The 12,043-nt window shown below is 38.7% G+C and overlaps 1 protein-coding gene across 2 annotated transcripts in view; it reads right to left on the bottom strand.

Moving 5' to 3' along the window:
- RERG (RAS like estrogen regulated growth inhibitor) overlaps positions 1–12,043 on the bottom strand; it is a 644,587-nt gene that overhangs the window by 173,630 nt on the left and 458,914 nt on the right. The window lies entirely within an intron of this gene.

Raw genomic sequence — 12,043 nt, forward strand, 5'->3', positions numbered from 1 at the left:
TCACATGACTTCTGCATTACAACCCCCCTTTTGTTTTTCCCTTTCAATGCACTATTCATTCCCTCACTAACTCTCCGCTGTCAACTATATACTCGCTGTCCTGTAACGTTTATCACCCTGTTCATCCACCTTCTCGCCTTTCTCTCTCCTCCCAACGCGCTTTCACATCTTGATCCACCGGTATGTTCTCTCTGACTCTCTTGATATATACTCTTATATGTATCTGCATACTCTCAAATGGCTTTATTAACCCTTACTGTACAGCCCTGAAGAAGCCCCAGGCCTATAGGCCATGTAGGGGGCGAAACACGTGTTGGCTGTAACACCTCTTTCCTCATCCTTCATACCCACTCCTATGTGAGAGTGCAAATAAAGGACTTTTTCACCTCTGGATCAACTTGTTTTGAATTGGAATTTGTTCCTCCAAGAATTAAAATATATCAATCTTGCCTAGACAAACCCTCAAAACTTTTGCTAAAATTAGGGGGATAGGGGTCTCCCCCTGTCATCGGGCAAGAACCAGCACCTTTTGACAAACGCTTAATACCTGGCGAGTAAGGGATAGGGGCCTTTCTCCCCTTTTCTTGAAGATATATTAAAGAGTGCCTTCATTGTAGTATTAGAGAACTTACAAAAAATGTCTTGCCTTAATTTGTATGCTTAATAAAGAGTTTCTTCATTTGGTAGAATATGTATTCACCATAAAGATTAAATCTGACCTCCTAAATATGTGGCTATTTCACATGAATAACACGTAACAAACTGATACTGTGGTTAAACATTTCTTCACTCGTGTAGAAAGTAGTCTAGCCATAAGCGACAAAGAAATTCATGTAATTTGTGCATTTATAATTAATATATTTGATTTAAATGTGGTTCTCATTCATAGTTACTACCGAATTTTATGATGATTGATTGAATGTTATATGTAGTATGAAGCTTAATGCATGAGAATCGTACACTCATTTGTTTTAAATGTGCACACATGTTAAATGTGTACTATTGAAATTGATGCTAAACGTAGCATGAGTAGACATGTATTCCACCATTCTGATAAAGCTGATCTAATTGTTCTGCTAACTCGACACTTCTTGCAGTTATTCACATTTCACATGCATTGTTATTATAAAATAGATACATTACTTTACTAGAGATAGGGGGAACAGGAGCCTGAGATAAGGACCTTGATGAAAGATACATGGAGAAACAGAGCACTAAGTGAATGAGCCAGTGTCCAAAAGTTACAACCTACATGTGTTTGGAAAAAGTATGTCGTTCCCATGTCCAGTGTGGCACAAAATGAGAATTTTGCGGTCCCCAACATCATGATTCGTGGATTTTCATAGACCCCTGATGATGTGATTGAGGGGGTGATGACAAATGAACTTTACAAGTTATAATATACCCTTCACATTGGACTGTTACTCAGATTTCTCACCAGATTCCCTTCAAGACCCATTTCCGACTCTGTGCATGTTCCTTCACAGATTTCTTCTCCGATGCAGATCAGGTTCCTACAGACACTTTTACTTGATTTATTCCTTCCTTGAGACTTTCTAGCCTACTGCACTTTGAGAGGTTTCATGCCCCAATGCTTTCCTTTATTTGTGTTTAAGTGTGGCTTAGTGTGTCACTTACACTTAACCTATAGAAGATTGTTGATTGAGCTAAAACTTTCTTATTTTGATTTCTTTTATCTTGACCCGACTTTCTTTACGTAATGTCCCTGATTCCTAGATCCATTTTACCCCAAATAATCCTCTGGATTCTGAATTCTAGATTGCTAATGTATAGGAGTGAGAACATTAGACTGTTTTCTGAGCACCATATTTTGATGTCAGTGTTCTGTAAAACAGTTATGAAACTGCTTGTCTGTTTGATAATAATTTGCCTTAATTTCTTTCACCATCTGGGTATCCATGTTATTATTCTGTACCTCTACAACATGGTGCTGAGAGTAGTATATTTGAATTTGATTATTAACTTCTAATAAAAACTTTTGTACTTGGCTGCCGATTCCTGGTCCTCCTTCTGTAGCCAAATGGGATCCACTGTTAATTGATATCTTAGTCGACTTTTAATACTAACTCCTATCACCTCTCAGATGGAGAAAAAGGTCTATTGGAGGACCCACGGTAAGCAAGTGGTCCCAAAAAATGCTGGATCACATGGGTACAAATAAAATAAGTAAGATAAATCAATAGAGTTATAAAACCAAAAAGTATTGTCGTAGTATAACAGGATTGCACTGAGAACCCAAAGCAGCCATGGTAATTTTGGTGGACCATCCCCAGCACGGTTGTAGTGAGTGAGCATGACCACTACACAGGGAGTATAGGGGGTTGGGGTGCAAGTGTAAAGCTCTAACTGGCCGCAGGAGGCTGGAAACAAAGGTGAGTGGATCATGCTTGCTTGCTGCTTTTGTTACTGGGGGCCGATATTGCAGCACCACTGCAAAACCGGCCCTCAGTAACAAAACCAGCCCCTATCCTTCAAGTCACCATAAGTATGAAGGGTATGCCTAGATGCGGGTCCCGCGCTCACTGTGCCACTGGATTCAAGCTGGCTTGGTTGATGAGGGGTGATACTCTAAAACTGGTCCCAGAATGCTTGTTTCTGGTCCAGGGAGGACCTGGCCTGGCAATTTCGGCTGTTTCCATGGGGAGCAGGCTCAAGACTGATTTGCATATGGCTGGATTCGAACTGGTGTGGGGTGGTGAGCAAAAAAACAATGGATTAAACCCAGATCTGTGACTGGGGCTGAATATTTTGTTTTGTTCAGCATTCCAACAACCATTTGTTCTTACTGATTTTGTCGCTCTCACATCTGGCATCACAAACAAGAAATTATTAATAGCTGGCTCAGTGCTGAAAGTTCACATTTTATATCAGTTTGAAGGTCATTTTTACACTCTCTCTTCACTTCAGATCACGCACTTGCGTGTTATTTTTATTTTGGTTTCATCACATGATCGCCTTTAGAGCCCAATCTATGGAAACATATACATTTGTGTTTTGGCTTGGCTAGCGTTTGTGTACATGGGGTGCTAAGGGATCCCCTTGTTACCCACTCCGTGATTCATAGACTCATTTTTATTTTGTAAATATTCACAGACAGACTTTGAATTGAAATGTGCACAGATTTTCGTTAACAGGACAAGGTTATTTTTGACTTTTACTATTAATTCTATCTTATTGATGTAAGTAGTTTTTTGATAACTATAGACAAAAAAGTAACTTTATGAAAGCGTAGTTTGTGCAGCATGACAGTAAACTGGTTTAGAACGTGTTGACCTCTGAGCCCTACCACAGAGACTCAATGCACATCCTTTACAGCCTCCCTAATTACCTCCAGCTAGAAACAATGCCTTTCCTAAGGCAGCAGGACAACACAGATTGTGTCAATAAGTGTAGGAATCAGACATCTTGGAGAGGGGGCAGGACCATCTGGCAGAACACAGTGCAGTTTACATAGCTCTTCCTTTGACTTGGACTGTCAGGAACTGAAACCATTGATTCACAGAGCCCTCTTTGCCTTGCTGTCTCTAACCCCAGCATTAGGGAAAGCAGATATAGGAGTGACTTAGGAAAACATACCTCATCTACATAGGACAGTGGCTAGAGGGAGAGCCAGAATTCCTGAAAGTGGAGGAAACCTGGGTCTCTTGATGGAGGAACTCTGGGAAGAGTTTCAATACAGTGACAAAGAGGTATTGAAAAAGTAGATGGATAATTATGAGAAGCCTGAGAATCAAAGGGAGGGAAATACGGACTGTTTTTTATCCAGGTCCAGCATACATGTCCGTTAATTAAACTCTACAAAAGTGGTATGCAGTTCTTAATGTAAAAGCAGGCACAGGTGTGTTTAGTAATGGGCTCTACACGTGGGTGTGGAGTCGCACAAAAGGGGAGAAGAATCTTCTCCTTTTGGAAAAAGACCCTCACACACCCAGCCAGCTAGGTGTCTTGCTTCATCATCGGGTCTGCTCCTTATCGGGTCGACGCTGCAATCCCCGATCGGCACCTGAGATGGGGCCTTCCTGGCGGAGATCTTTTTTCCATATGCCGGTGGGTGAAGTGCGTGTGAGGGCCCTAAAACAGTGTAGGTAATGGTGATGTGTAGAGAAAAGGTTTAAAATAGGGAAGAAGATCCACTCAGGAAAAATTTTAATGAACGTGGCCCCTACCCTAGTTAAAAATAAAACAAAGCGCGTATCTCCACTCTAAGGATGTGAAGTTTATGCATTTGTCAGGAGGTCAACATGTTTCTTGCCCTTTAGTCGATTAGATGGCAATTCGTCAGGACCAAAAGGATCTACCTACACTTAAATGGTGGTGGTCATTAATAAAGTAGACAAGTGACCACCCTTACAGCACTCAAAGAAAGTGTGGTACCTGTAAATCTAAAAACACAACCCGCAGAGTAAAAACAAAATAACAACATTAGAAATTCATGTCACGGTATTTTGGGTTTGTAATGACAACACAGGCATCAAACAGTGATAGTGATGCAGTACCCGCATGCTAAACATAGGTAACTGGTGGATTGCGTGATGGAGGTACCTGTCATTCAAATTGATACAGTGTGATAAAACAGTAAAACAAGGCGAAGAAGGCAGCCAAGTGGAGCAATCATCATAGAAACTCACCCCATTAGGGTCATGGGTGTGCGGCATCAGTACCAGCTGGTGCAGACACTAAAGTGTAGTGTCCTAATAAAATAAAATAAAATGAAAATACCAAAAGAGACATGGGTAACGTGTGAGGAATGGAGAAGTACAGCAAGCCCCAGGTACAAGAGTCCAGGGTCGAGGAAGTCACACACTGGATCTGGGTCTCCAGATGGGTACCCCTGTGTGCATAATGAAATGCAGCGATGCCTGAACTCTAATAGAAAAACATGAATTGATGGACAGAATGCAGAACAATGTCATACATTCACCCCAGTACAGAGATATGGGCCTAAATCCATCGTTTTTTTGCTCACCATGCCATTCCAGTTTGAACCCAGCCATATGCAAATCAGTCTTGACCCTGTGCCTCATGGGAACGGTGATGGATCAAACCCAGATCTGTTGACTGGGTGTGAGTGTTTGATTGGTTCTGATGCTCCGTCCATCACCACCCTCTTTTGTACCGCTTTGTTCACCATAAGTTGGCAGGGTATGCTCAGACGTGAGTCCCTTGCTCACTTTGCCACTGGATTCAAGCAAGCCTGGCTGAAGACGGATGAAATGCCAGAAACCGGTCCTAGGAAGCTTGTTTCCGGTCCAGGGAAGGCATGGCTTGGCAGTTCGGGCTGGACTGTTCCCATGAGGCACAGGGTCAGACTGATTTGCATATGGCCATGTCTGAACTGGGGTGGCAGAGTGGGCTAAAGAACGGTGATGGATCAAACCCAGATCTGTTGACTGGGTGTGAGTGTTTGATTGGTTCTGATGCTCCGTCCATCACCACCTTCTTTTGTATTGCTTTGAACTCCAATAGAAAGCACAACGCATGTTTAAACTGCTCAGAACCTGGGAAACGTGGCGCGGGCCCAAGTCACGGTGCCGGTGAACATACCCAGGTCTGCAGCCAGCATGCAAGACAGGGACCTGCGGGGTAACGTCTTCCCAATATATATGTATATTAATATTTCTATTCAAATGTCCATGCTGCTGTTGTAATCCCTAGGGCAATTTAGCACTATCGCAGAAGTTATTAATGGGACTCCTTTGCATTCCTCATCATGCCCCATACATTTAGACACGTGTTTCCACTGGACATCTCCGAAAACTCTCTGTAGATTCTGCATGTGTCAATGGAAAGGCCTGTTGTATATCCTCCATAGGATTGCCACGGGCAGTCCCGGACTCCAGCTGTACAGAAAAGTACGGGTATGTTTGGAGTATTGAAGTATTACTGTATTGAAGTACATATTGTCCAATGAAAACAAGTAAATAAAAACTATGCAGATGTATTAACTACAAATTGGTGGAACTGGTCTCTGGTCAGCCCACTGTGCACTTTGAGCTATAACAGAAGAAATACAGGTTATGTGGGATATTGTGTCTAGTTTGTGGAGCCTTCCTCAGCTACAATAAAGTCTGAGGATAGACCTTGGCTAGGGATGAGGCAGTAAATTAAATCCACAGGAGAAGCAACCTCATCACTATGGAATCCACCTTTGTCCCACTTAGAGCTGATGGCACCTGCATTAACAGATTCAGCATGAATCTTTGCTGACCTGACGTCAAGGTACATTCACTGGCTTCAGTTTGCTGCCTTTTGGCTCTGGAAGATTTAGAATCCTAAAGGTGGACTGAGACCCAGAGTAAAAACGTTGACAGGTATGAGCATACTGGAATTGTATTCCATTGTGATTGGACTGAAATTGCACCTAGGTCCCACTCATCCATGAAATTAACGTCTGATTGGCACTTTCTGTTTTTTAGGTGCATTTTGCCCTAAAGCATTAAAATCTCACATCTCTGGTTCCCCTTTCCCAACTTTGATCATTTTGGTATACTTTTCTCTATTTTCTAAATTGGTTGAGGAATTTCAATGTGTTTTCTTGACTTTACAATTATTGGTAATACTTGAATTTAACATGCACTATTCTGGATTATTGCTTGCTGCTTGTGCCTCAGCTAGCAGGGTGTGATTTGAATAATGTTGTGACATAACTAGATTGTGTTTATTAATAAGGCAGGAGTACTGACTCCGAAATTGATAACCTGATTTCTGACAGGGAGCCGATATAGTAGCTGTTGTGCAAGCTCTCTATGGGTGCAAAGAGCCACACAGCTATGTGTTGATTGACAAAAAGGTCCACAGGGCACTATAATTCCTAGTGTCTTAGTGCAGATATGCAAATGAAAAGATTGTAAAGCATGAGCCGTGTTTATATTGGCCTGTTACAGAACATGCTACAGAGCAATATATATATCTCTGGATGTTCACAGAATACAGACTACTAAGAAAGTATAATTATTTTGTGCCCAGTGGTTTCTTTTGGGAGTGGCAAGAAGGTACATACATTTTGGTAGTAAGTTAAGTTGTGGATATCCTTGTATTCAATAGGATTGGACCTACACCAAAATGAGTGCTCTTGCTAAAATAAAGAGGCTTTTCACTCACTAGCAATGACACCCAGGTCCTGGGAGGAAAGAAGTAATGGCCACCACAAAAGGGGCTGCAGTTTAGTACTGCCACAGTGCAAACTTCAGATCCTGCTTCCTCTTTAAGGCATAGGAATTTCCCCATCCACCAGCATAGAGCAGAGGGTTAGTAGAACTCTGTGAGTGAATGTGTTCTTCTGAATACAAATGTGTACTAAGCAAACACTCCAGTGTAGGCAGTACATAATGTAATGAGGTCCATAGTTGAGTCTTGCACAGGCTCTAGGGTTCAAGGGTGCAGAGTCATGTAAACGATAAATCAAACGATATATACATACATAATTTATTACATTTTCTTCAGCAGTTAGAAGGCAGGAGTCAAAAATCTTTATTTCCCTTGGTGGTCAGCTGAAAATAGGACAATCTTACAAATATCCATTAATTGTGCATACTGGAGATAATTTTGAATAATTGAAGAATAGGCAAGTAGTAGCAATCCCTAACTCTTCATAGTTAGATAACTGTAAGCTATTGATGGTGCAGTAACATTAGCCATATGCTCTTGCATTCTGTCACTCAGTAGCTAGCACTAATGATGGAATCAACTCCATTAATAGTCCAAATTAGTCAGTCAGCACCATTTTGAGGAATAAAATAATCGAATGAATAAAATGTAACTGAATTTCAGCTTAATCGCAAGGCATCAGTGCAGCTATTTATATCCCTGCAATTGCATGCGTTATGCCAACTCTATCAACTTGGGTACAAGGACAGACTACCACTTACCAGAGAAGGATACAAGTATTTACCCCAGAAATGGAAGTAAACAGATTTACAGTTTTACAGACCATTTTGGAATCCAGTCAGAGTGATTCAGGGCCCCTTTTCCTGCTTGTCTCTTTTAATTGAAGATTGTTTATTATTGATTATCATTTTTAAATGAGCTCTGCATTGGGACTGCGGTTTTGTAAGATAAGCTTAACTTTTATACTATTGTGAGTTTATTGTACCGTACTTCACTGGGTGAATTTGGATCTAGTATAGTGATCAAAAATGTATATGCAAGCACTGCATTTTCATTGTGGTTCGATACATGAATTACGTTCCCATGCATGCACCTGTCCCCTATTTCTCTTTAAAGATGTCAATGTATTTCCCTAAAGAACCTGTGGTCAAAAACCTTATAGTTATGATCCTGGATAATTTCAACTTCAAAGAGATTCCTCCCAAATTCAGAAATGACATTTATCTAAATTTTACACAACTTTGAAATATGTAAGCACATGCAATTCATTGAAGTACAACTGTATCGAAAGCAACCTCAATATTGTGATTTGGTAAGACATAAATGTATTCAAAGTGCCATACCCAGTAGAAAATATCCTACACCTGTTGCTACAGAAAGAATGGAGATGTATTAAATAGGGTCTTTTCCAGGGCCGTTCGGATTTTTGCTTCCCTTTGTGAACTTCGATTTAATCCCATAATACCCAACATTCCACATGTATTGCACATTGATGTCTTCTGCTGCAAGTAGAGACAGTGTAGTCCCACCCTTCCAGACAATGCCTAGTGGCAGGATAATTTGGTTTTACCATCAGGAACATAACTGTTTGTTTCACAAGCATTGAAAGTTATTCTTGATATGTGGATTTAAAAATGACTTTTTCAAAGACCAGTATCATTTTGTACACAATGCTATACTAACTTCCTAATTCCTGGTTGGTGTTCCCCATTCACATTTGTAATCCTCTGTAGCATTTTTAATGAAGACAGGGCCTGATTGACAAAGGTGATTTTGAGTGTGTAGATCTACTCACTTGTAGATCTTCACCTACACCTAGGTGTAACTCTCATTCATTTGCTATTCACCATTTCCCAGTGGTGATGTACACCTAAGTAGAGACTTAAGAGTCACCACCACTTCAAATGTGGGTTTGGAGACACTGGTGACTGAATTCACACGTGTATTTTTATTTTTAGTAACTTTTCACCTGTTTGTGATCTCTTTCATAGGGCGATAATCTCCCTATCGGAACATGTAGGTAATTTTAATATAGTACTACTATAGTTTTTTTTAAATAAATAGAATAGTTTGGGGTAAAAATTAAATGTAAAATAATTGTAAACAAATAATACTAACATAGGACTACTTAAAGAAAAATTAACAAAATCCTAGCTCCTAAATTTTGTTTTGTATAAGCCTATAAAATAATTTAAATATATTCATATTATTTAAAATATTTTTATAACAATGCCTTAAAGTTAACATCATCCTCTGTCATTTAGATTTTAAAATGTATTTAATTTGTAAAAAAACAGATTATAAGGTGTGTATCAATTATATTTAGACTTTTTTTAAAGTATTTCAAATGAAGTGTATTATTAAATTAAAAAATAATAAACGTTATGCTTAATTATATTCATGGGTTTTAGGTAAATATATACAGAGGTAGTACTACTGAAGCACTGCATTACGCACTCCAAACTCCTTTTGTGTGTCAGGCACAAAATACCTGCCATCCGCCTGGTCTCTAGGAAATTTAAAAACTGACGTGCTGTTTTTACTGTAGGGCCTGAGGAATCTTTCTGGTTCATGCTTGTTAACCAGTCATTGAAGAAGAACAAAAAGCTGACTCAAAGATTACCAACATAGACTTGAATGTTACACTTTCTAGATTTAGATTATTTTGTTTTCACCTCTTTAAATAAGGGGGTGGAGATTCCTACAACCAAAGTTACAACTGTAAAAAGTTAAAACTGTAAAGATACTATTAGTTACTTTCTGTCTCTTTGTGAAGATCTGCAACACCTGGTTAGAGATTTCCATATCGAGAGTAAGTACATTCTAGTAATTTCTTTTAAGTAATATTTATTAAGTTAAATATAAAATATAAGTACTCACTCCATGTTCTGCCCTTGATTTAGGACAATCACACAAACAAGACACAACACAGTAACTGAAAACATTACATTTTATTTAATTAAAATTTAAATAATGTTTTATATTTTCATTCAATCCACCCATCTTACAGCACTAGGTGCATTGAATGCATTTCAAGTTTGGATCCAAGTTATGTTTTATGTTAATATTTTCAATTCATTTTAGGTTATCATTTAAATGAAATTAAAATGTAATTTAATGGTTAAAAAATGTAATATCCTGTATTATAATAAACAATTATTTAATTTAAAAAAGTTACTATTAGAAACATTTTTAAGTAAATATACATGATAGCATAATTTATTTCCTATCTCTGTTTATATTTTGTTAATGTTAGTGTTATTCCCTGCCTTCATTGATCTCTATAAGTGGGTGCTGCTGTACCCGTAGTTGCCTATGTGTGATAGTTGACTGTTAAGACTGTTTTATCATCAGTACCAATGCACTAGATGTAGGTGTGTATATTGTGAATTGAAAGTTTCATACTCATTGGTGGGTGTGTTTATGTACAGCCATATCCATTTCTATATCGTAGCCTTCAATTTCCCTAAATCTCATGCATTTATTAGAAATTATTCCACATTCTCCCACCCCTCCCCTCAATCCCTTCTATATATACTACTTAAACCTATACCTTTGTGTGCAGAGATCTTCACATCAGCAGGTGAGACCTCCGTACAGTAAAGATAGGACAGTGGGAGGTTCATCAATTGTCTTTTGAAGTTTGAAAATAGCACTATTTTAAGTACTTCAAAATATCTTTTGCCAGTAAGGCCCACATTATCTCTACTAAAAGTCATAAATGTTGACCATATAAGAACGGAAAGATCCAAGGGGCAATTTTAGATAACATGAAGGTATCAAGGTAAAAGTATGAAGGTTCAACTGCCAAGATTGCATGCAGCCCATGAACATATGTAAAAGAAAAAAAATAAGATATCTGCATCAAGAATTGTTGCATTGACTTAGGATTGCTCGCTACTAGCATTTTCTGCATGTAGTGTGTGGCTACCAATTTATGTAGGGCAACAGTAGCAGGTCAGTGTTTGGTGGATTGAAACCATCCCAGGTACCATTTACCCACAGGTGAACTCTTCTCACTGGCTTGTGTACAAGACACTCATTTGTCTGAGGAGAACAAGATGATAAAATGTTTGTGTCTTCCTTCTAGCTTTGGAATGTCAACCGGTAATCACAGAGGTGGTAAATAATGATTTGAACAAGTGATGGGTAAAATGTATTTACAAACATTGCACTTAGAAAAAGTTGAAAAGTTTTGTAAACTTAGCAAAATGTATTTTGTATGCTGGAATTCTTGCAAAAAAAGTTTCAGAAGAAGAAATATCCAGAGCAACTGTTTTATTTCCAAGAGTATTTTCCCACTAAACGTAGAAATTGGCAGAAATGTTTTCCTTCAAAATTAATGAATATCTTTCTCACAAATTATATTTTCCAATTTTCACTATGTTTAAAAAAATGTTTAAATCTTTAAAACAAAAGGAAAAACTTCATGACATTGACACTGCTAAATACCTTAGAAAGGGATGGGGTCAGGCGTAAACACTGGGCCACTTTCCATGCTACTGTAGCTGACTTTGTTTGGATCTGTACCAAGATATTCTAGACGAATATATATTGTACATTGGCTAAAAATAGTCAGTGCTCTCCAGTTTGTTGGAGCTCCTTCAATGGATATCCAAAGTGTGATAGTTTAGAAAAATTCCAGGTGAGGACAGTGCATAGAGATATCAAATTCTATTAAAAGTTACTTGCAAATGCCTAATGTAAAAACATTTATGTTATTCTGGAGTAGTTCCATATTTAAACATGATGAATGCAAAAACAGATGTGTTCAAATTATTGACATAAAATGTTGGCTATTTGCATACCAAGGGTGGTATTTTTAAGGTGGTGTTGACCATCAGCAAAACATGCCACCATTTTGGTACAGAAAGCAATGTCTGAGCTGTAAGTATATTAACATGCAACTTCACTG

This window comes from Triturus cristatus, chromosome 4_1 (assembly GCF_964204655.1).
Source record: "Triturus cristatus chromosome 4_1, aTriCri1.1, whole genome shotgun sequence".
Taxonomy (NCBI): Eukaryota; Metazoa; Chordata; class Amphibia; order Caudata; family Salamandridae; genus Triturus; species Triturus cristatus.